The sequence below is a fragment of the Paroedura picta genome, chromosome 2 (genome assembly GCF_049243985.1).
Source record: "Paroedura picta isolate Pp20150507F chromosome 2, Ppicta_v3.0, whole genome shotgun sequence".
Lineage (NCBI taxonomy): Eukaryota > Metazoa > Chordata > Lepidosauria > Squamata > Gekkonidae > Paroedura > Paroedura picta.
In genome coordinates, this window is record NC_135370.1 from 86828975 (window position 1) to 86856833 (window position 27859).

Consider the following 27859-nt stretch of genomic DNA (forward strand, 5'->3'; position numbering starts at 1 on the left):
GTGGTCTCCCATCCAAGCACCAACTCTGCCCTTACTTAGCTATCAGGTTCTGACAAGATCAGTCTGTACCATGCCACCTCCCATCTGTATCAATGCTAAGATATAAAGGAGAAAAAAAATATCCTTGCATTTTATTGAGATCCCCTCTGTCACTTGATCCTGTGGAGTGCTGCATCAGCATAACAGGTCATGCATTTAAACCCAAGTGCTTAATTTGATTGTGCAAGCAAGTGTGTTAGGAGGCAATCATTTTAAATGTCTTGGTTTTCTGGATTTTGACAGCCAGTGTTTCAAAACAGCCTCATTTCCTAACTATCTACTGATCAGTTTGACCTCATTTATTCTGGATTTAGTATAATTAATTCCTAATTTTTAATAATTCATGGTCCTGTTTGCAATAATTTCCACAAATTTATCCCATTTATCTAGAGCACAGTGTAATGTCCCAGTTAACTTGGCCTTGTAGATCTGTAACCTTAAGACTTGTAATAGTGCCCCAGCATCCATGAACAGAACTAAAACAGTTGTTGGCTGTGTTCTGCAAATGACTACGCAAGCCATTCTGGCAGAAGAGTTTGTGCAATGCTAAAATAGGTAAATTATATAGCTGTCCTTTGGCTTACACAAACCCTTGCAGAAGTAGAATTAGGAGCTTAAGAAGTTTTATTCGTATATAGAGTATACTGCCTTTTATGATGTTGAGAATTGTTTTTAAGATTATTGAGGATTGTTTTAGGGTATGTTTTAGATGTGACTTGCTGTACGTTCTTTTTTCTTCTTTTTTTTGTGAACCACCACAAGCCAGCTTGCTTGGAGTGGCGGTATACAAGTCCAATAAATAAATAAACAAACAAATAAACAAACAAATGAATAAATAAATAAAATTCAAAATGCCATGAGAAAAAAACAGTTTGTTTTTGAAGCTCTGAATGGCTTTGGACTGTATTTGACTGCCCACCCGCTTCCATGCAAACCTCTCTGAGCTACATTCAGGAGCACATTTTGCAAGCCAGTCAAAAGTACATAAAATAGCAAAGTTATTTTTGCAGCATTGTCTTGAAGGCATAAATGTGCAAACTCTAAGCAGGTGTTTGAGGACCCTCACTCCCATCATGAAGGCAGCTGAGATGAGCAATAAGCAACAATCCTCTAACTATGATGAAAACAAATAGACTGTTGAGACAATCGTAGCTTTTACTGAATAACATCAGTGATGAGTGAACTGTGACAGCATCACAAAGAAATAGAGTTTCCAACCATGCATGACTCTTGTGCCTTTGAAAATTGCCTGCCAGCCAGGGGAACAACTGGTACAGCTGTCTCCATCATTACACTTCCTTGCCGGGTAGAGCTGCTCCTGTTGATTTCTGTCTGTTATGTCCTCTTGAGAGACAGGAGCCCTGAAAGGACAAAAGGGTGGCAATCTCTAATAGGGGAGCAGCTGGCTTCCCACTCATCACTTTGGGTTCAAGTTTTGCTGTAGGCTTTGCCTGTGGTATGCTCTGCGCAGGAGAGCTGCTGGTTGCCTGTGAAAAGTCACAGGAATAGAAATAAGTAATTCTTACGTCTAGGTGATCAATAGCAGTTGATGAGTGACTGATTGAGAATGTCACTTTCTAAGTGCTCTTTCAGTCATTATGTCTCAGCCATGTTTCCTCACTCTTGGTCGTCCTGGCACTCACATTTGGAGAATCACCTGTTGAGGGCAGATCATAAAGCTATTTTAATAATACATAATCATGGCATGTGAGTATTCATTTACACAGAATCGCTGTCTCCAGTTACTGTGTGGCCTCCTTGATGACCCTGGTGCTATGGGCCTTGAGAATCCTCAACCACTCCTGATGAAGTCCACTCTCCAGGGCTGCCGTGTTCTCCTGAGGAGCTGATCTCTTTCATCTGGAGATCAGTTATAATTCTGGGAGATGTCTAGGCCTCACTTGGAGGTTGGCAGCCTTACCTGTACTGACTCATACTTGTGGCTGTTTGTGCTAGTGCAAAAGTCCCTTTTAACTTGCAGTTCTACTTGGCATGTTCTAAGTTTCATAGACATGAACACAAAACGATGTAGCCATGTGTCACCTACTTTATTATTCATCGTACAATTTGCATATCATGTGTAGCTCAATTGGCCTAAATCTGCTATGCCAGCACATCTTTTTCCTTTACTGGCACAAAAGGATTAGCAGTGATCATGTCCTCCTCTGGTATCTGGGGACTGGATTTCAGTGTTAGATTCCATTCCTTAAAAGCTGATTTAGGACGCATAATTGCTATGCAGATTTTCCCATTTTTGTTAGCACTCAGTATTAATGACTGTGTAATTATTAAGGTACTACAGTAGCCAGCAGCTTAATTGTCCTTCAGTATCATTTCTGCCACAAGCGTGAAGAGCATTGTTTAATACAACACAATTGTTTATATTGAAATGTAGCATTTTAATTAATCTGAAAATGTAAGTCATTTGACCTTTATTGTAGGTTTCATGGCGGGGGGGGGGGGGGGTGGCAAAATAAGGTAAACTAGAGTCCAGGAATTTGCCCCATCACCGGATGACCAGTAAGGTAGGGCTAATTCCCAGTGTGGAAACGGTCTAGGGGAAACCTGGCTGCACACAGGTGATAGATGTCTTCACTTAGATAAGCATTGGGCACATTTCTGTGCATATTTCACTTTGCAAACAGGATCTTCAATTCCTAGCTTTACCAGCTCATGGTGAGTTACAAGTTGTCCATGCTAAAACCCCCAAAAGACCCAATTAAACAATACATTAAAAAAAACCTGAACCCCTCTAATTGACCCTTTAATACCAGGTTCATCTGCATGCAAATATCAGGTGTATATTATTGAACTTCATACCATGAAAAGTTACCACTGCCCATTTTTACTCCTTAAACCTCTAGTAAAAAGACAGAGCTGTATGTTGGCAGCTTTCCCCTTCCCCTCTCCCACACATTAAAAATGGGATTGAAAATGTTCTGCACATACTCATTCTCACATTGTTCTCTCAATACTCAACCCTTTTTCATTATCTTTATTGTATATTCAGAGGGTTTTTTAAATGGTGTTTCAGTCCCTCTTGTGGGGGAGGGAAGCTGCATGGTTTATCTCTTCAATCCCTGGCCATTTTTGTATGGTTGACTCAAATGTTTACAGTTCATGTTGTTTTAATTGTATGTAAGTTACCTCAAGTGTCTGTGATAGAGTGGGATAGAAGAAATCATTAATCTGAATTAATAAAATATTCATTGGATCCAAATTGCACATTGTGCATGTATGTTGGTTAATTCACTGGAGCCGTAGTTGTTCCCATTATCTCTTCCATCAGTGTGCCCAGTGAACCCAACAGGAAAAATCTCAATTTACAAAAGACATGTTTTTCTACATTGTCCACTTGGTGGGTGGGGGTTAGCAGGAATTATGTGTCTCCTATCCTAGCCATACCCACATTGTTTCCCTGCCTTATTCTCAAAGCTGGATGTGTTTGTTGGTATCAACTGGATTTGCACCTTCCTGCACGGCTACCTGGGAAGTGTAATTTGATCCACTGCATTATGAGCAGGCACCAGAACAATGAGGAATTATGCTGATTGATAAATCTGGATAAATCATTGGCAGTCTTCAAGCAAAGGTTGGATACACACTTTTCTTGGATGCTTTAGGATGCTTAGGGCTGATCCTGCGTTGAGCAGGGGGTTGGACTAGATGGCCTGTATGGCCCCTTCCAACTCTATGATTCTATAATATTGAGCTCTTACTAGACACATGCTCTGAGGGGAGGGCTTACAGAGAGAACACAGATGGACTTCAGGGTGTTGCCTAGGAGGCAATCCATGTTTGGTGAGACAAGATCAAGGACTACACAACTCTCTTGTTCCCAAGGCTTAGGAGCTTTAGCGAACTGTGACAAATCCATGCATTGATCGGTATCTCAGTTTCAGCTGGGGACAGGGAGAGACATTTCTTACAGAGTCCATGACTTTTACATACACACAACAAAAGCACAGTGGGAAACAAGTGTTATTCAATAATAACGAGAGAAGAATGTCTTTTTACCTCAGCTCTACCACTTTATATCTAAAAGTATCCTTTATTTTTTATGTTTTTTTTCTCTATGGACTTTTTCACTAATGTGAAAAACATAATAAAAATTAATTGAAATCATAAATCCCATTACATGGTATAAGTACATTCATCTTTTACTCCATGGAGTTTCCTCTGAAGGAGTGTTGAAAAAGGTCTTAAGATCCATATTTCATTGAACAAGTAAATACAGAGACGGTTATGCTAAAAATGCATGGAATATTAAGCTGCATTTTGCACAAGTATAAACATGATTAGGGTTTGATATAACCCATTATCAATCAGCTGAGTATACAGAACTTTGCTTATTTTATGCCCAATTGGTTTTGCCACAGATCCTTCATATATCAATTCTTTTCAGAGCATTGAAGGAGAAAATCAGCTATAGTACAACTAGACGCCATTTTCCATCATGATATTTTGTGTGTGTGGAATGTTTGTAATATTTGCAATTTAAATGGGTCTTTTGTAGCTTGTATGCATTTACTGTTTGCATTTTCCTGGCTACTGAACAATCATATTACAATATTTGTTTTCCTTCTTTAGTTAGCAGTAGCTCTGATCCGTGCACTGAGTCAAACTACATATGATGTTAGGGATCCATGATATGAAGGAGAAGAAGGAGAAGAAGAGTAGGTTCTTATTTGCCACTTTTCTTTACCAGAAGGGGTCTCAAAGTGACTTACAATCCCCTTCCCTTTCCTCTCTCCACAACAGACACCCAGTGAGGTAGGTAAGGCTGAGGGACTGCTGATATTACTCCTTGGTCAGAACACCTTTATCAATGCTGTGGTAAAGCCAAGTTCACCCAGTTGGCTGCATGTGGGAGAGTGAGGAATCAATCCTGGCTCACCAGATTTGAAGTCCACTCTTCTTACCACTGTACCAAGCTGACTCTCATGCAGTCCAGTAGCAAGTTAACAACAGGAAAAGAACCTTGACTCTCAAAAACATACACCCTGGAAATCTTATTGGTCTTTTAAGACTCAACTTTTATTCTTCTTCTACTGCAGACCAACTTGTTCTTCTACAGCGATCAACACACCTACCTCCCTGGAATAATATGTAAAAAAAGCTGAAAGGTAAAGGTATCCCCTGTGCAAGCACCGAGTCATGTCTGACCCTTGGGGTGACGCCCTCTAGCATTTTCATGGCAGACTCAATACGTGGTGGTTTGCCAGTGCCTTCCCCAGTCATTACCATTTATAATATGTAGAGTAACCTAAAACAGAGTCTTGTGGGTTTAATATGCAATAGCTTCAAGTATTCTCTGTGCTGCAGAGTACCTTATAGACAGGGAAGGATAAGGTTGTGACTCTATTGAAGGTTGCACTGTTAGTCTCTTAATGTACAACTGGGCCTCAAAAGGTGAGCCCAGTTGGGGCTGTGGCTTCATTGGGGCTGGCTCTGGGAAGGGAAGGGTTAACCCTTTTATAATTTCTCCAGGTGGCTTCTTTTGCCTGTATTTAGTCCTGGTAGGTACCCCATTGGGGAGAAAAAAGTGAAGTACAAATGAAATAAACAAAAAAGATTTACTCCCATGGATTAGACCTTCAAGAGAAACATAGTACTTGACATATCCAGCAAGATTGCTAGGATCCTTAACTCAAGATCCAACTCCAATGTTCAGTGTGATCCCATTATATAAAAATCACTGCAGAGTTCAACCATTTTTTTAGGCTGGACTCAAATATACCCTCTTGGACTGATTTGGACAGGAGGATCTGAAGTCTTGAATCCACTGTTGAACAGATTTGGGAGGTTAGATCCAATTGCCTAGTCATCCCATGCTCCCTCAGTATTCCTTGGTTTTTAAATTCATCATCACCACCATTAGTTTTGAAACTGCCATCTTTCTGGAGAAATGTAGGGACTGACCTTTCCGTCTGGCACCTGAAGTTCAGCATGATTCTGTAGGGCTCCTAAGGCATACATTATAGCTGGCCATTATTCTCTCTATTCTTACCTTTCATAACAAGCCAACGAACTTATGCAAAATTTGAATCAGAAACTGAAGACTATTGTGCAGACAACTTTCACATTTAGAGGAATTCCAAAATATATTTGCATATTATGAAAGTTGTAAACACCTGGTATTAAATGTGCCAGGCCACACCCTAGGACCAAGCAAATACACCCTTGGTCAGGAAACCAAGACCACGTCTTTAGGCAGAAGCAAAGTCAGGAAGTCCAGTCCAGGGACTTCAGTCTATCAGAGGAGGCAAGGGGAGGCATAGCAGAGCTGAGCCAGAGTCAGAAACCGTAGAGTTTCAAAGCCAGACCACGACATGGTCAGCAATTCCGAAGCCGAGTTGAGGTCAGGAGCCAGAGAGAAGTCTGAAGTCAATCCAAAGTCAGGAACTAAAGAAGAGTCCAAAGCTAAGCTGAAGTGAGGAACTGTGGAACAAACCAGTATTGCACCCATAAACCCACCTTGGCCAGGCCTCTTGGTTGAGACCCAAACTACTGGCAGCTGAGCCTAGCTGTCATCTGTGGAAGGGCTGTCAGCTGTCTGCCTTCTAGCCTGACAGTTACAAAGACAACCTCACACTTTGCCTGCAAGCTGTCAAACTAGCTTGCCTGCACTGTTTCTGGTGCTCCATTAAGTTCTCTGGGCTGAATACAGTTGGTGGAATGGGTTTTGGTCCAACTGGCACAAAGAGCTGGTTTGGTGTTCGGCTTGCACCTGATGGGCCTTCCCTTGCAGTGTCTGGTTGATCCCAGTCCTCCACTGGGTCCTCCATCCCTGATTCCACACCTGACTCCGATGAATCGGGTGGTGGCATGCTTGCCCTAGGGTTGGTGTCAGTGTCTGATACTGCCTCCAGAGAACCCTCCAGTGGCTTGTCTACAGGTGTGGGCATGGCACATGGGTACGCAGCTCCAACAACCAAAGAACTTTACTGGAACCAGAAATACTGAACACAGATAACCAGAACTGGGTAACTTATATACACATTCATGAATCCTGCCAAGACACGTGATAGGCCCTTAATGGAGGCCCATGATTGGACCTTAAGTATGTTTACTGCTTGGCTGCAAATTGGGAACTGGTGAGTCCTGGATAGGGGTTTAGGATCTCAGTCTCTGTTCCTGAACTCATGGTCTCTAAATGTTCACAGATACAACACCTGTCATTTAATCCTAAATTTAGGGAAAATGTGGGTTATTTAAGTATGCCATATAGGCACTGTGAGGCCTGAAGAGTACTAAGAGAACTGATGGATATACCTGGCAACAGCTTTCTAGTGAAAATAAATGAATTTATCTACCCTTTTATAGTACTTTTAATTGGCACAGCTTCTAAAATCCTGGACATTGTAATTAGGCTTCTTGCTGAGAATTCTCGCTTATTAAGAGATCAGCTCTCCTCTGCTCACAGCCTGGAAACTCACAAGAGTTACTTCAGAAGAAGGAATGAATTATTAACCCAGTTTAAGCCTGTAGTGCAGATAGGTCTATTGTAGAAACATAAAATTACAACTTTGGAAGATGAAGGAAAACATTACTTCTTACACCTACTATATACTTCATGACATGCTGATACTTTATTAATGACAGAGTGAAGAGGGTCAATTATCAGGTCCTGGCAGCTTTTAATATTATTCTGCTTTGTTTCACATATTTACAGATGGATCACTCAGGGCATACCAAGCATTTTTTTCTCTCTGTTTATCGAAGTACAGCTGATTTAAGATACACCTGAACTAATGAAGACAAGCAAACCAGGGTAGCAGATAAGGCCTGAATCTATGATGTCAGGAAGAAACTAGAAAAGATGAAGAAATAAAAATTAGAAATACTGCTTTTCTCAGTAACTTTTGAGATATCCTATTCCACATCAAACTCTATGTTTCCGCATTAGGAGACATACACATTAGGAAACATTAGCCTAGCTTTGGATTTCCTTTGGATAATGAGAGTTTACTTTAGGCTTTCTGCATTTCGGCTTTACTCCCCCCTGTTTCCCTGGGTGAAATTCACGATGTATGTTTCCCACATCTGAGTCAGAGGCAGCCTCCCATCATGCTTTGCTCCCTTCTCTTTTTCAAAAAATGCACAAGAATCAGATTGTCGTAGATTACATACATGGGAACACATAATTACATACATGGGAACACAATCTGAGAAGAAGAAGAAGAAGAATTGGTACTTATATGCTGCTTTTCCCTACTAGAAGGAGTCTCAAGGCGCCTTACAATCTCCTTTCCCTTCCTCACCTCCCAACAGATGCCCTATGAGGTAGTTAAGGCTGAGACAGCCCTGATATTACTGCTTGGTCAGAACAGCTTTATAAGTTCTGTGGTGAGCCCAAGGTCACCTAGCTGGCTGCATGTGGGGGAGTGCAGAATCAAACCTGGCTCACCAGATTAACCACTAGACCAAGTAGGCTGCACCACCAGTTGCCAGAACACTTGAAAGGGGAGTCCTGCACCCCATCCTGGGTCTGAGCAGCAGCCCAAATGGTGGATCCTGGCTGGCTTCCAGATTGGGTTGGCCTGGCATTTGTGGCCAGACTGGCCCCACAACTCCTCCCAGCCTGCAGGCAGCTTTGACCCTCCTCCCCTCCACCCTGGGAAGGCCTGGAAGGGATTGGGGGAGCTGCCATTGACTGATGCTGTGGCTATTCACACTGTCATTACTACTGCTGAGGCTGTTCCCACTGCTGTTACCATTGACCCTGCTGCTGCCATTCATACTGACATGCTCCTTGGGATGGGACCACAGTTGTCACATCTATGGAAAGTTCCATCTGCTAGTAGATGTTCTCACATCAAAAATACTTCTTTTGCAAACTAGTTCCTTCTTGTACCTACTTCCACCATTCTTTGTCCATGATTATCTCTTCCCCTCCCTCCTTCCCCCCAAGTATTTTTTAAAAGGTTATCATGTTACAACTCTACTGCAGCATAACCGCTATTTTTTTAAAGCTGGAAACAGCATTGTAATGGTGAGGAGGAAGGATGGCAGTGAGGAAGGGGGCATGCACAAATAACACAAAATGGCGGTTGTGGGGGAAAAACCCAAATGCAAGCATTTCCATATTTGACAGCTGAGAATTAGATTCTGCCTTGAAAGATGAACTCACTATAACCAGGAATTTCCTTTCTACAGGGTAAGTGAGAAGGCAATTTGGGTCTGTCCTTGGAATAGCAGATTTTCCTGCGGAAAGGAACAAAAACAGTGGCACTTTAAAAAGGCAAATCTAAATGAAATCACTAGAGCGGGAACAGACGATGAGGCCCTAAGACCAGGCCAAACTCATATGTGTTTCTACTGAAATAAGTTACATAATTAGTCAGACAAAATACTTTTAGGTCACCTAGTAGGAAACTATAAAGTGCTATTCCTATTAATGGGAAAGCAGAAAAAACAAACATTTTGCATTTCTGTGATTCTTGTGAAGCACAGCATAAAACTGTGCCACAGTCTTCTGCTCCAGCTGTTATATAGAGGAAAGTACCCCTGCCTCATTCTGCTGCTGATGACATAGCTGAAAATGTTCAAGGACTCCTCGTAAAGGTTAGATTTTCACACTGTAAACTTCCTCAGATGGAAACATGATACTGTTAGTCATATGATCAGAGCATAGTCTTTAAAAAAAAAAGGTTTGTGTGGACTTTAAAGGTACCCTATATAGGAAGGTGACAGGCAAGTGCACTAGTCAAATATTGTGCTCTGTAATATATTATGGAGAGCCTCTTGTGGTGCAGAGTGGTAAGGCAGCAGACATGCAGTCTGAAAGCTTTGCCCATGAGGCTGGGAGTTCAATCCCAGCAGCCGGCTCAAGGTTGGCTCAGCCTTCCATCCTTCCGAGGTCGGTAAAATGAGTACCCAGCTTGCTGGGGGGTAAACGGTAATGACTGGGGAAGGCACTGGCAAACCACCCCGTATTGGGTCTGCCATGAAAACGCTAGAGGGCATCACCCCAAGGGTTAGACATGACCTGGTGCTTGCACAGAGGATACCTTTACCTTTACTTTAATATATTATGGAGAATTATTGGTTTAGGAATCCCAGTTTTAGGGGAAAAGAAATCCTATTTCAACCAGATATCTACGTTCAGATGACACAGAAGTCAGGAGTTAACAGCAGGAACTCCAAAGGCAAGAAGTCAACAGTCACATTCACCTCACAGTGGGAAGAAAGAAGGAATATGCAAGCATATGGCCACATTTGTGCCCACCATAAACAGAGATTTGTCTGAATGCAGCCCTTGTATCTACACAGAAGCATTCTAGGTTGCATAATGCAGGAAGAGTGATAGAAAGGTGTCTATTTAAGAAATAATGATGGATGTGCCCATGATTTGCTAACCCTATGTTCATATTTAGTTGCCAAGCCATAGGAAACTGGAGAAGACCCAAAGAAATAAGGTGCACATGGAAAGCTGTTTATTATTTATTTCTGATTCCCCTCACTTGTTCTGTCCCTGAGTGTATCTGCATGGAACTTGAGTTCCAGTAAAGCAACAACACCACCTACAGCTCAAACACCAGACTGTCCACTAAATATTCAATAGCCTCTATTAAAGCTCTGAGGACAATTTAAAAAGGGGGCTTATCATGATGTGAGCATCTTTAAAATGCTTTAGTGTAGCATTTTAAAAAGAGACAGGATTGAAATTTCTGTAAGCTCCATTCTGTTTTGTCTAGCTCACTAGTCAAATTCTACAGTTAGTAAGAAAAAAATTACTTTGGAGAAAGGTGTCAGAGACTATCATTGATAAAAGAGGGAGTAGAAATATAGCACATACTTAAAGGACCACTTCTCCCCGACTGAGAGAGCCAGTTTGGTGTAGTGGTTAGGAGTGCGGACTTCTAATTTGGTGAGCCGGGTTCAATTCTGTACTCCCCCGCATGCAGCCAGCTGGGTGACCTTGGGCTCGCCAAGGCACTGATAAAACTGTTCTGACCGAGCAGTGATATCAGAGTTCTCTCAGCCTCACCTCCCTCACAGGGTGTCTGTTGTGGGGAGAGGAATGGGAAGGCGACTGTAAGCCGCTTTAAACCTCCTTTGGGTAGAGAAAAGCGGCATATAAGAACCAACTCTTCTTCTTCTTCTTCTTCTTCTTCTTCTTCTTCTTCTTCTTCTTCTTCTTCTTCTTCACCTACATGCCCATAGTGTTTCTCCCAACAGTTGTTACTGTTTATTTAGCTTCTAGAGCTGATGTGTCAGGAATCAGGCTGAGCCCAGCCTGCAGAGTCCGTGATAAAGACACATCCGAGATCCAACAGTCAGTTGAAATCCAAAGAGAGCTTTATTGAACAGAGTCTACAGAAATGCTAAAGCGAGCCGAGATCTTCTTAAGCAAAGATCTTGAGAGTAATGGGAAACAATACTCAGCTCAGAACACATATAGGGTTCTCTCAATAGGGGAGGGGTACACAGGCATTTTGGCAGGAGAGCAAGAGGGCACCTAAGGTGCTAAGGTTCACAGGATTACCAGATGGCCGGAATCTAATCGCTACAGTTACAGCCTTGTTGAGACTAGGCTGTCTATGGTCACTAGAGCAGATTGATAAAGCAACGGAAGAAAACTCCCGCAGGGAAAGCAGGGGAGTCTTGGAGCCTGAGGACAGATTTACAGGTTTACAACCGCTAACCTTGCCAGGCTTTGGGAAACAAAACTAAGCAGGCAGGAATCGAGGTTCATAATATGATGTTTATATGATGTTATGACATTGTTTTTACTTGTAAACCACCTCAAACAGGATTCTGGATACACAGCATAGACATTTCCTGAGCAATTAAGGTCTGCTTTTGTCTGTTCTCTGTAGAATCCCCTGCTTTTCGGAACAGTCTCCCTTGAGAAGTCAGAAGATCATTCTTCCTCGTGTCTTTTAGGAAGTTTTGCAAGTCAATGTTATTTCAAAGGGGTTTGAAGAGAAGTGCAGATGGATTTGGGTGGCATGATCTATTTGGGATGTTTTCCTAAATATCTTGCTTGTTTTAAATCCCTTTTTAAATGAACATTTTATTTTATTTTATTTATTTCTATACCACCATATCCAGCAAGCTGGTTGTTTTTATGTCTGTTGATATAAGTTTTTCAAGCTTCCTTGAGCCTCTTGGGTAAGGGAAATGTAGTTGTGATATATAAATAGTTCGGCAAAAACATTTTATGAATAATAAAAACTGCAGAACCCAAGGACGTTCCAATGATCCCTGTGAATTCCCAGCAGCTTTTCAAATTTACCACAACTCTGCCACTGTTCCCCATCCCCACCTCATTACATCAAGGGAAGGCCAGCTGGTCCATTATCATCATTCCAATCCAAACTTCAGGATGGATGTTGTTGTAATGCATACTACAAGCGTCTAGGGACAAGTTTCTGTTTTGCATGTCTTAGTTTTGGTCCTGCAGGGCTCCTGTATGGCAGTGAGTGGCTCAAGAGGCTGGTAGAAGGCCAATCCAGAGAATAGATCAGAGAACTAACCAAAAACACTTCTTAAATTGAAGCAAAGCTGACGTCTCCTGTTTTTCATGATACTACAGATAAAGCAGTAAAGACAGGACTACAGTACAGGAAAGAAAAATAGAAAGCAGATAGAAGAGTTCATGTGATTCTTGGGAAGTGCCATCCCTTCCTCAGTTAACATTTTTGATTCATACTAGGGGGATGAATTGACAAGAACAAGAAATGAGAGAGAAATTAGAATTTTTACAAAAGTCTTACTAAAGCACCAGCCCACCAAAAACCAAGTCCTTGCCCAATTCATCCTCCAGTCCTGCAAACCCTTCTGAAGCTTCACATGTTTATTTTTGTCTAGTTATCTTGTAAATTGCTAGAATATTTCTTCACAACATACTTCCTTTCCTTTCTTACATGTTTTAAAGACTGGGCATGTTAGCAAAGCTGATATCTGAAATATCACTTGTGGCATTTTAGCACCTACAGACATAGATAAGGAAGTTTGCTCCTCTCGAATCTGAAATGACAACTTAATGTTTCCACTTGTTTTTCATTCTGACTATTTTTTCTTTTGAAGTGTGGCAAGTGGATGCTAGGGTCTGTGGGGAAATTATCAGCTTTTATGCATTGGGGCAAAGGCTTTGGCGAAAGTACACTGTTAAAAAAAATAAAAACACATGAAATTAACTTTCCTTTTTAAAATGAAACTTCTTGCTACTGTGTGCAATATCTCTATTCCTATCTGACCTCAGCTCATTATGAATTTCCTCAGCTGAATTCTTCGCCACGAGCAGAAAAAGTTTGGTTTGCCCAGCCTCAGTTTGGAGTTGCCACTGGATTTTCCTGGAAGTTCTATTCAAGTAACCTGCAGAAATTTCAAATAATTTCAAATAAATTAAACTTCTGTAATAAACATGACATTTCTTTTGGGGAATGTTGTTTATCTCTTGCTCAGTCTATATTTGGAAAGTTAGACATGGCAAATAGAATAAATTCTGCTCATGGTTAATGATTAATGTACATTATTAGTCATTAATTCAGATGATCCCTTTATCACAACCATGAAGTGAACAGAAGCAAAGAAATAAAACAGCTGGCTATATGATGTTTTGTGAACCAATCTCACATTTCCATTCTGAAAAATGTTTTAGAACATTTTGGCATAAGCCCTTGGAACATTAATGAAAGAGATTAAAAGCACCAGATCTCTCTCCCCCCCCCACACACACAAATCCCTAATATGTAGTACAGGGAGGAGTATCAAGTGGTGTAACTATAGGGAGAAGGAAGCTAATGCAGTTCTTTCTACAGGGCAGTCCTATGTAGAGTCATACCAGTCAGAGTCGATTAAAATAAATGGTCTTATGCTGGTGTACCTCTGCATAGAATTGTACTGTAAAGATATAGTATAGAGGGATGCATAGTAGAGGTCGGGCTACAGAAAAATTTCCAATATGGGTGGATCCCAGCCAAAGGGGTTACATGATCATATATAAAAAGGTGGGCAGCATGTCTTCCCAAAAGACAGGACTCTTGTAGCCTGTCTCTAGCAGTAACAATCACTAGTGCCTCTAAGGTGGAGGAAGAAGTATAAGAGAACATATATAGAGACCACGTGCACACAAGAGCAAGTCATTACTTATTATGCTCCACTTACAGGCTGATTACTTATTTTTATACTTTCATCTTAGTTGTTTTGGATTTCAATACATTGATCAGATGATTGGCTTCTGCAGTGATATATTTTGCTGAAGGGAGTGCAACAATCCCCAAGATTAGTGCCTTCACTTCATCAGCCTGTGGTTGACACACAGCCTAAGCCTGCTGATTTATTCTTTATGGATAACATGTTTCATGCATATGATCCAGCAGTTTCCACCCACCCCCATCCTCAGAGGAATCAGCTAAGGTTTATGGGTTTGTATTCCAGTAATATTGCCCTTGGGAAGACTGGTAGATGCATTTTACTCATGCCTATTGGAGATGGAAAGGAACTTCCTTCACATCAGTTTGGAAAGTCATTCTGTGGAATGGGGAAGAAGTTGGTTTGGCTTGCTTCAGTCATCCAAGGTTGAATCCTGGTCCATTTTTCTTCTCCAAATTATTGTTCAAGCAGTATCCCTCCCCAGGGTTTCATATGCATAAAGGTAAAGGTATCCCCTGTGCAAGCACCAAGTCATGTCTGACCCTTGGGGTGACGTCCTCTAGTGTTTTCTTGGCAAACTCAATACAGGGTGGTTTGCCATTCCCTTTCCCAGTCATTACAGTTTACCTCCCAGCAAGCTGGGTACTCATTTTACCGACCTCGGAAAGATGGAAGGCTGAGTCAACCTTGAGCCGGCTGCTGGGATCGAACTCCCAGCATCATGGGCAGAGCATGTCGGCTGCCTTACCACCCTGCCCCAAAAGAGGCTCTTTTCATATGCATAAAGGTATCCCCTGTGCAAGCACCGAGTCATGTCTGACCCTTGGGGTGACGCCCTCTAGCGTTTTCATGGCAGACTCAATACAGTCATTACCGTTTACCTCCCAGACAGCATGTCGGCTGCCTTATGACCCTGCGCCACAAGTGGCTCTTTTCATATGCATTGGCAAGAGCAAATACATGAAGCTGATGAAGAAGAAGAAAAAGAAGAAGAAGATGATGATGATGAAGAAGAAGAGTTGGCTCTTCTTTTCTCTACCTGAAGGAGTCTCAGAATGGCTTACATTTATATTCCCTTTCCTCTCCCCACAACAGACATCCTGTGAGGGAAGTGAGGCTGAGAGAGCCCCAATATTACTGCTCAGTCAGAACAGCTTTATCAGTGCTGTGGCAAGCCCAAGGTCACCCAGCTGACTGCATGTGGGGGGAGAGAACTGCTACACCAAGCTGGCTCTCTACCAGCTTGGTTCTTATATGCTGCTTTTCTCTACCCAAGTCTCAAAGCAGCTTACATTCGTCTTCCCTTTCCTCTCTCCACAACAGACACCCTGTGAGGTAGGTGAGGCTGAGAGAGACCTGTGGTGAGCCCAAGGTCACCCAGCTGGCTGCAAACCTGCCTCGTCAGATTAGAAGTCCACACTCCTAACCAATACACATGGATACTAGCATGTCACAAGTTGTTTATTGATAAATGACATGTGCCCATGCATGTACCCTCCTGGAGCTTCTGCATGTACCCATGCACATACCCTCCTGGAACGTCTGCTTTTCTATTGTGGGCTTGGCTCTCTGTTTGTGACATGTTGCTGCCTACTTGTATACATTGACCTTTAAAGGGCTGAAGACTTGGATGCATCACATGATGTTTTGGCATCTTGGCAAAGCGCCTGCCGATTGGCCTCTCCAATTGCCGCCCCGCCACCAAGGGAGCAATTGCGAGCCGTGCACAGCGCAGTTCGCAGTTGCTCCCTTGCCGGCAGCCTGACGCGTCGGGAGGCGCAAAGCGCCTCCAACGCGTCAGGCCGCCGGCACGCGGGACATGGCGGCCTGCCGACTCACCGGCCGCACCCTGCCCCGCTAGCGCCCGCTGTATTGTACGTACAGCGGGCTTGATTACTAGTTTATTAATGATCTAGATGAGGGGGTACAGGGATTACTCATCAAGTTTGCAGATGACATCAAATTGGGAGGACTGGCAAATACTCCGGAAGATAGAGTTCAACGAGATCTGAACACAATGGAAAAATGGGCAAATGAGAACAAGATGCAATTTAATAAAGATAAGTGTAAAGTTCTGCATCTGGGTCAGAAAAATGAAAAGCATGCCTACTGGATGGGGGATACGCTTCTAGGTAACACTGTGTGTGAACGAAACCTTGTGGTACTTGTGGATTGTATACTAAACATGAGCAGGAAGTGTGATGCAGCAGTAAAAAAGGCGAATGCCATTTTGGGCTGAATCAACAGGGGCATCACATCAAAATCACAAGATGTCATAGTCCCATTGTATACGGCACTGGTCAGACCACACCTGGAGTACTGTGTGCAGTTCTGGAGGCCTCACTTCAAGAAGGACGTAGATAAAATTGAAAGGGTACAGAGGAGAGCGACGAAGATGTTCTGGGGCCAAGCCCTATGAAGATAGGTTGAGGGACTTGGGAATGTTCAGCCTGGAGAAAAGGAGGTTGAGAGGGGACATGATATCCCTCTTTAAGTATTTGAAAGGTTGTCACTTGGAGGAGGGCAGGATGGTGTTTCTGTTGGCTGCAGAGGAGAGGACACGCAGTAATGGGTTTAAACTACAAGTACAACGATATAGGCTAGATATCAGGAAAAATATTTTCGCAGTCAGAGTAATTCAGCAGTGAAATAGGCTGCCTAAGGAGGTGGTGAGCTTCCCCTCACTGGCAGTCTTCAAGCAAAGGTTGGATACACACTTTTCTTGGATGCTTTAGGATGCTTAGGGCTGATCCTGTGTTGAGCAGGGGGTTGGACTAGATGGCCTGTACGGCCCCTTCCAACTCTATGATTCTATGAGAAGTTAGACCATTTTTTTCTAATTCTAGTAGCCAACAATACATAATTGGTAAGTTTTCACAGAATCACAGAATCATAGAGTTGGAAGCAGTCATACAGGTCATCTAGTCCAACCCCCTGCTCAACGCAGGATCAGCCCAAAGCATCCTAAAGGATCAGGAATCAGATTAAAATCATGTTGCCTTTCCATCTGATCAAGATGCCCACAAGCCCCAGACATTCACCATAGTAGCGATGGCAGAGGTGATCTACCTTGACAGCTGTCAGAAGATCTGGTTGCATGGCAGTTCACTGTCAAAGTAGATGGGGCCCAGCTGCATTTCCTTCCCCTGATGAGGATTAACTCCAGCTGCAGGTCCTCTGACAGAGGGCTGCTCCACCTAATACTGTGTATTTTAGGAGGATTTTGAAACAAGGTAGGGGCAATGAGTACATTTCCATGCCTGTCTTCCAGACAACTCCTGTTCCAATTTGCCATGGTGAAGCTCTGTTTCTTTGACTCCCAGCTCCAGACCCTCAGGTTGGTTTTTGACTATGCCAGTTTTAATAGCATGTTGTACTAATTTATGTCATCAATGTTTGTTTTATATTTGGTGATCAATTGTGTATATATATATTGTGCATACACACACACATATTTTTCATGATCATTGACCATATGAATGGACTACTACTACTGGCTTTTGACTATGCTCCTAGTTCCAGAGCTTTGGCTCTGCTTCTGACTACACTCCTGGTTCCAGACCCTTGGCTTGGCTTCTGACTACACTCCTGTTTCTAGGCCCCAGCTTGGGTTTCAGCCATGCTCCCAGCTCCTGACTCCACTCCTGATCTCTGAATCTGGGCTGGCTTTTGACTCTCTCCCTGACCCCAGCTTGGCTTGACTCTGCTCCTTGCCCCACTTGCTGTGCACCTGGGCTGCTTATCTCCCAGACAGGATTCTGGTCTCAACACAACCACCTGGTCATGTAGATGTAGTCCATCAGGGCAGCACAAAGATGAAGCTTGGTGAGGAAGGCCACAGGGGGGTGGACTGCCTCTTTCATCTGATAGACTTAAGCTAAGAGGCTTCTGGATTAAATAAGTTCAGCGCCCACCAGTAAAACAGAAAAATAACTAACTTCTATATACCCCAGGGAGAGCGGCAAATGGTGGTTTGGAAAAGCAGATAGTACTATTTACAAGTGTAACACAGTTGATAATTTAGGAGAGCAGAGCGCAGTTACCAGCCAAGTTTGTATTCTTCAGGTGAATACTGGCCCTCTTTCAACCTCAGGATTCTCACAATGTGAATGTGAATTCCTCTAAGAAAACAAGAATCTTGTACCAGTTTCCCTCTGAAATTGGGGCTTCAAGACAGTTTTAGTTTCTTTCTCAAACTAGCCTGCTTTATCACAAAAGACAAACTCTTGACTTCCAAAGTCTCCTGAGACAGGTTCTCTCCCAGCTAAAACTCTGGAGACATAAGCCCTGTCTCGTTTACTTATATACAAGCCCAGTTCTGAGACAGAATCCCTTTAGCTGCTCTTTGGTTCAGACCCTATCTGACTGATTTGATGAAGTAACAGCTTTTTCTCTCTCATTTCACCTGTCTGGATCCTCCAGGTTTCCTGATTGGCTGCTAGCTGCGCCGCTCTCACAACAAACAGGCCTAAAAGGAAATGGTGTTTTCCAAAAAGGGGCAGAACATTTGTCCATCCATCACAGGAACAGCTGATATGAATGGTCTGTTGGGCAGAGCAGGGATGAAACAGGTAGGAAGAAATTTTGATGGGTGATGTGTGGACATTTTCCACACAGATTATTCATGCCTGGGTCGATACTGATGGGAAACAGATTTCTTTCTACTAACCTGCAACATTGTGAAGGATTTGCTATTCCTGCTGGGTTTTCCAGGCTTTTTTCTGATTTTTCCCAAGCCTGCTTTGCTGCCAGGTTTTGGGAAAGATTAAAGCAAAGCCTGGATGACTAGCATGTGTGTTGGAATGTTCAGATTTTCCTTGGCCCCACCCATATGAGACATTTCCCCTTTCTCAGTTGTCATGGCAGCCATTTCCTTTCTGCCATTGGAGGAGGGGGTTGTTTATTTAACAGGCAATTTAGTATTGTTCCAATGATGGGATAGAGCCTGGGAAGGACAAGGATCTAAGTAGGATACAATGCCATACAGTCCACCCTTTGAAACAGCCATTTTCTCCAGGTGAACTGATCTCTGCAGTCTGGAGATGAACTGGATTCTAGGGGATCCCCAGGTCCCACCTGGAGACTGACATCCCTTTATCCCAGCTTTCATTTTAAAAGATAAGTATTGTCCCTTTCATTGTTTATTTTTATTATTCTTTAGATGTCTATGCTGCCACTCCTGAGGTTGCCAGCTCTTGTGACTTACAACATATAGATAAACTGTAAAATCAATAATGTTAAAACCACCTGTTTTTATTAAATATTTTAATTAAATATGTTATTAGAAGAAGAGTTGGTTCTTACATGCTGCTTTTCTCTTCCTGAAGGAGTCTCAAAGCAGCTTACAAGTGCCTTTCCTCTCCCCACAACAGACACCCTATGAGGTAGGTGAGGCTGAGAGAGCCCTGATAGTACTGCTTGGTCAGAACAGCTTTATCAGTGCTGTGGCGAGCCCAAGGTAACCCAGCTGGTTGCATGTGGGGGACTGCGGAATCACTCTGCTTTCCAGATTAGAAGTCCACACTCCCTACCAATACGTCATTCCTCATATTAAAAGGGGAAAGGGGTATCTACATTGAAAAGGGCTTGTGATGTACTTTTTAACCTGACAGTTGTGAATTCAACAAACATAATACACAGATTGTTATAACAATATAATGATATTCAATTGCCGATTAAAAAAAAAAACCCTCTAAGACGCCCTAATAGCATGTAATGGGAGGAGAACTGATTCTGCTGGAAGCCTGGGGCAGGGATTATTCAGGGAAACTTACTATGTAGAAGCCCCACTGCTACTTCATTGTATCAGCAGCCAAAGCAGCTACTGGAGAAGCCACACACGCCCGCCCCCATGTGGAGAACACCCTGAACCAAAATCCCCACTGAACTACAAAGATCATAGGGAGAGTTTGGGTCTCCGTTTTACTCTCTCCTCTCTTCCATTCTGCCTAACCTACTCTACACAAGTCTATGTGAAGCTCAAAAATGAGAGGTGAATTTTAAAGGCCAACTTGACCTCTTTGGAGGAAGGGTGGAATAAAACATGAACAGATTAAAAACATATTTACTTCCCAGAAAAAGTAGTAACTGTGTGTACTTTGTATGACCCTTCAATAGGCATTATGAGATATAAAAATATTATGATTAATTATGCTGTTATCCCACAAAGTTTTATTCAGAGTATGAGCTTTCATGTGCATGCACACTTCCTCAAGCTCATACCTTGAATAAAATTTTGTTGTACTTAAATATGTTCTGCTGCTTCAGGCCAACACAGCTACCCACTTCAATCTGTTATCCCACACTTCTTCAGAGGGCTCAGTGTGGCATACAGGATTCTACTCTCCTTTATAATTTAGAACCCAGTGAGATAAATTAAGCTAAAACTAGGACTGTTTCCACATGAGGAATCTGCCCATGGACAGCCTCTGGTTGCTGGCGGGTTTTAGAGCCCCCTCCACATGACATCGTCTGCATACAGAGGCTGTCCAGGGGCTGGCTTGCATTTTGCCCAGATTTGCCTTGGGATCACAAAAAGTAGATGTGCCACTTTTTATCTCACATCCGATCGGTGAGCAACCAGAAGCAAGCCTGTATGGAGGGGGAACGGTGTGATAGTCTCTGCAGCACTGTCACACCCTTGCACCTGCCCTCCCCTCTCCATTTCCTGCTCCAAGTAATTTTTAAAAATGGCATGGTCTATGTTGCACCACCAAAAAGCTACACTGTCAAGGGTAAAATAAAATCTTTTGCAAAGTGTCCATGGGGTCAGCCGGGCAAAACACAGCCCTGTATCTGTTTTCTGGAGGTGGGGTGTGTCCTGGGAAAGGGGGGGGCAGGTGATCAAGGAGCCTTCTCCTGATCATACAGGGCTCTGAGCACTTTGTGTTTAAGCCAACAGTTTACACAAAATGTATCTTTGGGCTTTAGTTGCCCTGTCCAGTCTTCCCACAACTTAGGCAGGCAAAAATAGTCTCATTTGTGTTTTCTGGAGGTGGGAAATGATCTGGGAAAGAGAGGGTGGCAGTGGGTGGTTGAGCAGTCTTCTCCCGATCATACAGGGGTCTGAGTACTTTGTTTTTAAGCCAACCATTTATACAGAATGGCATTTTAGGCTTCAGGGACCATGTTCAGTATCTCAGAAATCCACCCAGACATAAGTAAAGTCCAAAAGAACATGAATATCTAAAGTGGGTGTGTGTGTGTGCTATATCATTCTGGTGTTTCTCCATAGCAATGCACCAATGTTGATTTTATTAAAAATCTATCTGTGTTGTGGCATTACTGCATAGCAATGCAGAAGTGCCTTTAAAAATAATTAATTTCAGGGCTCAGGGGACGGGGGAGATAAAGTTTCAGTCCACGATATAATTGCTGTGCTGTGATTGATGGATTTCTGTGATTGAAAATCCAAGTAGTGGGGGCAGAAGTTCAGCTTGTTTTCCCTTGCAGTCTTGTTGGGATGCAAAAAGCTGCAGTGGTGCAAAGGGAAAATGTGGGAGGGCTGCAAATGTGAGATTTACCATCCTGCATTTGCAAGCAAAAGGCCATGTGTGTTTTACCCCTCTGTGTGGAAATGGTCTAGTTCAGGATCACCAGTGTTTCATAGAAAGCGGAAGTTGGGATCTGAATATTCCCAGTACTGTTGCAACACTCAAATTGCAATAGTAGACTGAGCAACAACTCTGGTTGCCAAGGGCCTGGAGCAAAAACAAACTACAGTCCCTTTCATAGGGGTTTAATGGGGTGTTATTTACCAGATTATGTTATTCTCCCTGATGCCATGAAATGCTTCAGCTCTCATTTCAACAAATTTCCAGTTCTCCAGATCTCTTGGCAACCTCAATGACAACATTAACATGCACTGATTGGAATCTGGCTTTTTTCAGCCTGGAATTGAATCTCCACTCTACCATGGAAGTTTGTAACTTGCTCAAGGTCCTCAGTACAGAGGAAAGCTGAATATCTGTCTGTCTCTGTCTCTCTGTCTCTCTCTCTCAGCAGCCATACTGATATAGATTTAAATAAGTATTGTTTTTGGGTACAGTGAATATTCTTTTTGTTAAATTAATACGATAAAAAAACAAAGAATGAAAACAGATGCATTCTCATCATTGTAAAACTAACTAGCCCTTATACTTCCATCCATTGCTTCTGCTTCTTTCAGAGGTTTCTTCTTCCCCAAGAATTCAGAGCACAGGACTCTGCATTCTTCTGAGAAGCTTAAGCTGATGCAGTCCACTTCAAACCTGTTCCTCATATTTCTCCAGCCAGTGATCATAACTGACAAAACCTGTTTTGTTTGGAGAATATGTAGAAGATTATTTTCTTCAATATAGTATTTTGCTTGACCACAGTAACAATGTTCACCATGACCATTTCCGCACGGAGTCATAAAACGCATGCCACCTTGCAAATGGATGATAGGAAACCACACATTTGCATGCTTCCTGCTGCCTCATCACAGCTTTTCCCTTCCCAAGGAGGTGGCAGAAAAGCCTAAAGCATGGACAAACTGCACATCTCGCCCCCGCTCAACACAAGCCACCAATCCCTTGTTTTGGGACTCAAATTTCTGCCCTACAAGTCTCAAAATTATTTAAAAACAAAAAAAAAACATTTCCACATTGCTATGGGGAAATGCCAAAACAGTAAAACATTTAAAAAAAAAACTTTCACTTCCGCATTGCATAACAACATAACAATAAAACATTTCCTTAGATCCCTTTTCTGGATCTCTTTATGTTTGGGTAGATTTGTAATAGGCTGTCCATGGTGACTGGACCCTGATGATTGTGTGTTCACAATAAAGATTTAAAACACAGAACATGGACATCAAGCTAATAGGGAGATGGTGGATTCATCACATGCCCCTTCTTTCCCTGTTCATATCCCACTGCCAGAAAACACAAACAGGAATGTGTTTTAGCTGCCCGATCCCAATATTACCATGCACAATTTTATTTGTACTGAAAGCATATCACTTTGCCGTTCTGTAGCAACACAGACCATGTCACTAAAAAAAAATTGATCCAGAAATGGAGAGGAGAGGGTAAGGGCAAGGGTGGGCAAAATGCTACCAAGACTGATGCACGTTTCTCCCTTCAGACAGGCTTGCCCCTGTTTGAGCCCCAATTTGCAGCATGACAAGAAAGGGAAATAGTTTTTTGCGATTTCCCTCATCGCAGAGCAAACTGGATGAAAACTCGCGCCAACACCTGCACAGCCGCGGGTTTCTGCTGACGTCATGTGGATGCAGCACTAAAACCCGTGAGCAATAAGAGGCTGTGCAGGGGCAAATTCCTTGTGTAGAACTGGTTTATGAGTTGCTCCATTTTAGTAACAAAGAGATATTCTGTTGATCTGATTTACCTTTAAATGTCAATTTTATACATAGACAAAAGGATTACTACAGGATCACTCAAAAGGATTTGTAGATGGAAGGGATTGAAGATGGGCAGATCATGATTAACTGGGGTTCAGACTTGCAGTGATACCAAGATACTGAAGGGGTATAGAACCAATTTAAGATGATCTACCCTCATAGCCTGTTAGATCCAGTTAGGTTTCATTGGGTGATTTTCCTGATATGGTCAGTGCTGAAACCACTAATGTCATCTATACACCAACTGGATCCATCAGGCTCTGAAGGCAGATAATCCTAAATCAATCTTCTACCCCTGCAGCATCTTGGTATCTCAGGTGATGCCCTGGTTGACTTCTGGAACAAGGAAATGCCCTGGGCCCTTGGCATTATTGCTCCTTGACATTATATGCACATACATATGGCATGTATGTAATGTAGCCAGGGGATCCTGTGATTGTACGATTATCTGGAAACCAGGCAAGAGATGTTTGGAGGTGGCTAGCCATTGCCTGTCTTTATGTCATAACTAGTTTTTCTTGGAGGTCTCTCATCCAAATACTAACCAAGGTTGACACTAATGGGTAAAATATGTTCCCAGCTACTAGCACTAATACTTGTTAGACTATCACATTCTGGACCAGTTGTAGTTGTCTGACTTGTCTTCAAGGGCAGCCTTGAAGTTACAGAAGAATAGATCAGGATGGCCCAGTCGGCTGAGACCAGGTAACATTGCTGAAGACACAGTGATCTAAATTAGAAAATATGAGAGAGGGCAGAAGGAGAAGATTGCTTTCCTGGATCACAATACAAACCTGAAAATAAGTGAGAAAGCAGAGTAAAAAGGTCAACTCTAGGAACTACTAATATCACAGTGGCCTTTACTGCAAATGCAGTGTGTGAGCTGGTCTCATAATTAACCAAAAATCTATATAGTGCAGATGACAGAGGGGTGGCATAGACACTGCTGATGACAGAATGGAATCTAAATTTACAAATAAGGGCATGTGAAGATAGAGACGGGGGCATTTCAAAATGTGAGTTGTTTCATATCTCCACATTTATAGTGGATTCTCTGCAATGATGCTTAGGCACTTTGATGAAGAAAAGTATTTCCATGTAGTTGCACCCTTCCAGAACCAGCTATCAATCATATTTCAGTAATGGCAGCAATAGTTTTCCACTGTCAATGTAAACATCCTGCAGTATTTGTGAAATATACAGCCATGCATGAGTTCTCAGTATGTCACAGGTAAGATTCTCAACTGGCATATATCACTGAGGATCAAATTATTATTTCAACTACTCACATTAGAATTTAGAAATTATTCAGCATGTCAACCCTTAAGTTCACAAATCAAACACTGCTTCCAAACCATTTTCCTTAATCTTTCCTTTATACATAGCTTTTATTCCCTATTAAGATTGATGCTGAAATACATTTAATAATGCAGTGTGCTTCATTCATATTGTTGTGGCAGCCCTGAAGGCAAAGAGACTCCCTTCAAAAAGAGATTCTACATCCTTAGTAAGATGTTAGGGCAGGTTTGTCTTGATATCTGTTATGTGACAATTACACTGTCACATCACTGGAGCTCATAGTGACTATATGATCAAGTAGGAGTTACTTTGGTATTTTTTAATCATCTTTTTGTATAATGCATGTATACCAAGCATCATTTTAGCAATCTTCTCAACCCATGATTCACAGCTCCACTGAGCACTCTGGCTCTGTGAACTATAATTTTTGTGGCTTGAGATATCCAGGAGTCTGTGCAGAATCCACATTGTAGCCTCTGTCCTTACCATGCACAAAAATATTGCTTCCCCATATATTCTTTGGTCAAATAGCTATTGTCTACATTCTTGTATTTACAGCCTCTTTGAAGTGTGGTCAGCAGATATTACCCACATTACAGCCTACAATTGGAGGTTGCTAGTTATTACTGACCAGAAACCTAGATTTTGAAGGATGGCAATTAGTGTCTCATATGAACCTTGACTATCTCAAAAAATCTCACTGTGACATAACACAGTACGGAACAAAGGAACTTATAGACTGACCATTTTGCTGAACAGTCTACTCAATGGAAAGATAAGATTTATATCTCTTGTTACATATTTGTGAATATTTGTTTACTTACATGTACGTACTTACTTTATAGCCTACCTTTCTCACTAAGAATCAAGGCATATTACAAAATAAAAATCAGTGCAATCAAATAGCGAACAGTGTCATAGAGCTGCGATTACAAATTTAAAAAACTATTTAAACAACCGCCTACCTAAAATTTTACTAAGATTATACCAGCAAGAATACTGTATGTATCTTTTATAAACAGGACTCTTATGGTACTTCAACGAATAACTTTATACTGCAATTTACATTTGGACTCTATTTAAGATACCAGATGGAAATGTTCCCTGTTCTATCTGGGAACCAAATACTTAGTTGAATTCAAATATTTGTACACTGATAAGTAAATTAAGACAGTCATCTATCCCTATGCTACAATGCAGTATCCATTGCACAGATGAAAGAGCATTTTATTGGGATACCTTCAGAACAAAATTGTGATTGCTACTTGTTAATGGTTGATTTGTCACTGCACATCTTTTATCATTCTAAACAGAATGTCACTATCTTGCAAAATAGTTCCTATAATATTCAGCCACTTCTGATATTCATATATTAAGACTGTTTCAGACTGGCTTTTGTACAACCTGCATGGTTGATGTGATTGAATTTTTTTACAGTTGTTTTTAATTCTTAAACTTGTGTACGTGTTTGGCTTATAAGCTGTTACACCTGAATAAAGGAATCAAGAAATCAAGAAAAATACAGAGACATTTCACAGTAAAAGAAATTTGTCCTCGATTTGCTAAACTGTTCAAACCCAGTGATGGCAAAGCTCCCCCACATACAACCAGCTGGGTGGCCTTGGGCTCCCCACAGCAAAGATAAAACTGATCTAACCAAGCAGTTATATCAGGTCTCTCTCAGCCTCACCTACCTCACAGGGTGTCTGTTGTGGGGAGAGGAAAGGGAAGGCAAATGTAAGCCGCTTTGAGAAAAATGGCATATAAGAACCAACTCCTCCTCCTCCTTCTTCTAATATTCCAACTAGCCCTGGGTGCTAGCTCTCTTGATATCCATACTAAATACAATCAATTGTGAAATGGTGGAAAGACTCAGTGTTTAGTTTTGATAGAAAAGGACAATCATTTTTTTGATGTTATTAATCCAAATTCATGAGTTCTGCATATAAAAAAACAGAAAATCTCAGGCTTCTTATATCTTGCACCCCACCTATAAAAACAGGGCCTTTCAGGTTTCAGTCACACATAGAAATCCTAGGAGAAACAGGTATCTTTCTGACTTATTTTCTCTTTGAGGTATCCACTGAGCTGTTTTATCTGAGGTTTAGGTGACCTACCTAATGGCTTATTTTATTTTAATACTATCTGAGCTGATTTTTTTAAATGGTTAGATTTGAGGAAAAGATCATTGCAGTGGCTGGTATTACCTTTTTGTGCTATTTTCATTATTGGTTGACCTTATGGTGACTCATTACTTATTTTATCTCTTTTATTGCATGTCACCTCAAGAACATATTTGATTGAAGGGTAGGCTAAAATATTTTAAATAAGCAGCTGTCTTCCCTAGTGTATTAGTAGTAAACTTTCTCAGAAAATCTCACCCTACATCTTGATTGTAGTTCAAAGTTGAACTCTTATTCAGTTAGAGCAGAGCTGATATGTGTCTTGTCCTTGATGGAGGTAACCAAAGAGTCTACTCACATGTCCAACATTCAGGCTCAAGTTAGCCAGCTCATGGAGTATCAGTTTACCTATGGGTGAGCAATTGAGCCCATGGAACTCTGAAGTAATAATTCCAAAATGAGACTTTTGGTTGGTTGTTTGAGGAAGTAGCCATAGGTGTGCCCTGTACTAGGAAGACAATTATGAACAATTAAAAGAGGTGACTGTACTCTGACTTCCTCTTATTGACTCACATTCCAGGTAAATTCCCTCCCTTGTAATCTATGTATCACTAAATTCATAACAAAGTCTTCCATGGGCAAATATCTATGTATAACCCTTGATAGACTAACTATACTCATGTCCCCATAATTTCACCACAATCAAGTGTAGAATTATTATCTGAAATGGTTGAAAGGGATCACAAAGTTGTGTTGATGGCTTGGAAGTAACCTTTGCCAAGAAACTGTGATTAGAAGAGCCTACAGGAGAAATGCAAAATGTGTTCCTTTGAGAAGAATCCCTCAGCAAGCAACCAATTTTCTTTCTTCAAAATTTGCTTTTAAAGCAAGAGGCAGCAGGATCACC

The 27859-nt window shown here is 41.9% G+C and overlaps 1 protein-coding gene and 2 long non-coding RNA genes across 3 annotated transcripts in view; 2 read left to right on the plus strand and 1 right to left on the minus strand.

Moving 5' to 3' along the window:
* Nucleotides 1–13370, plus strand: part of LOC143829894 (uncharacterized) — a 51287-nt gene extending 37917 nt beyond the window's left edge. The window contains exon 6 of the transcript XR_013228274.1: nucleotides 13273–13370. The gene's annotated coding sequence lies outside the window, so the exon portion shown is untranslated. The remainder of the gene's footprint in view (nucleotides 1–13272) is intronic.
* LOC143829896 (uncharacterized) lies at nucleotides 1269–27451 on the minus strand. The gene is made up of 4 exons (XR_013228277.1): nucleotides 27211–27451; nucleotides 13248–13365; nucleotides 1566–1696; nucleotides 1269–1400 (listed from the first exon to the last, which is right to left on the minus strand). It is a non-coding gene; the product is annotated as an uncharacterized LOC143829896 (long non-coding RNA).
* Nucleotides 17379–19386, plus strand: LOC143829895 (uncharacterized). Its single transcript, XR_013228276.1, has 3 exons — nucleotides 17379–17482; nucleotides 18568–18716; nucleotides 19163–19386. It is a non-coding gene; the product is annotated as an uncharacterized LOC143829895 (long non-coding RNA).
* Nucleotides 27452–27859: the final 408 nt, after the last annotated feature.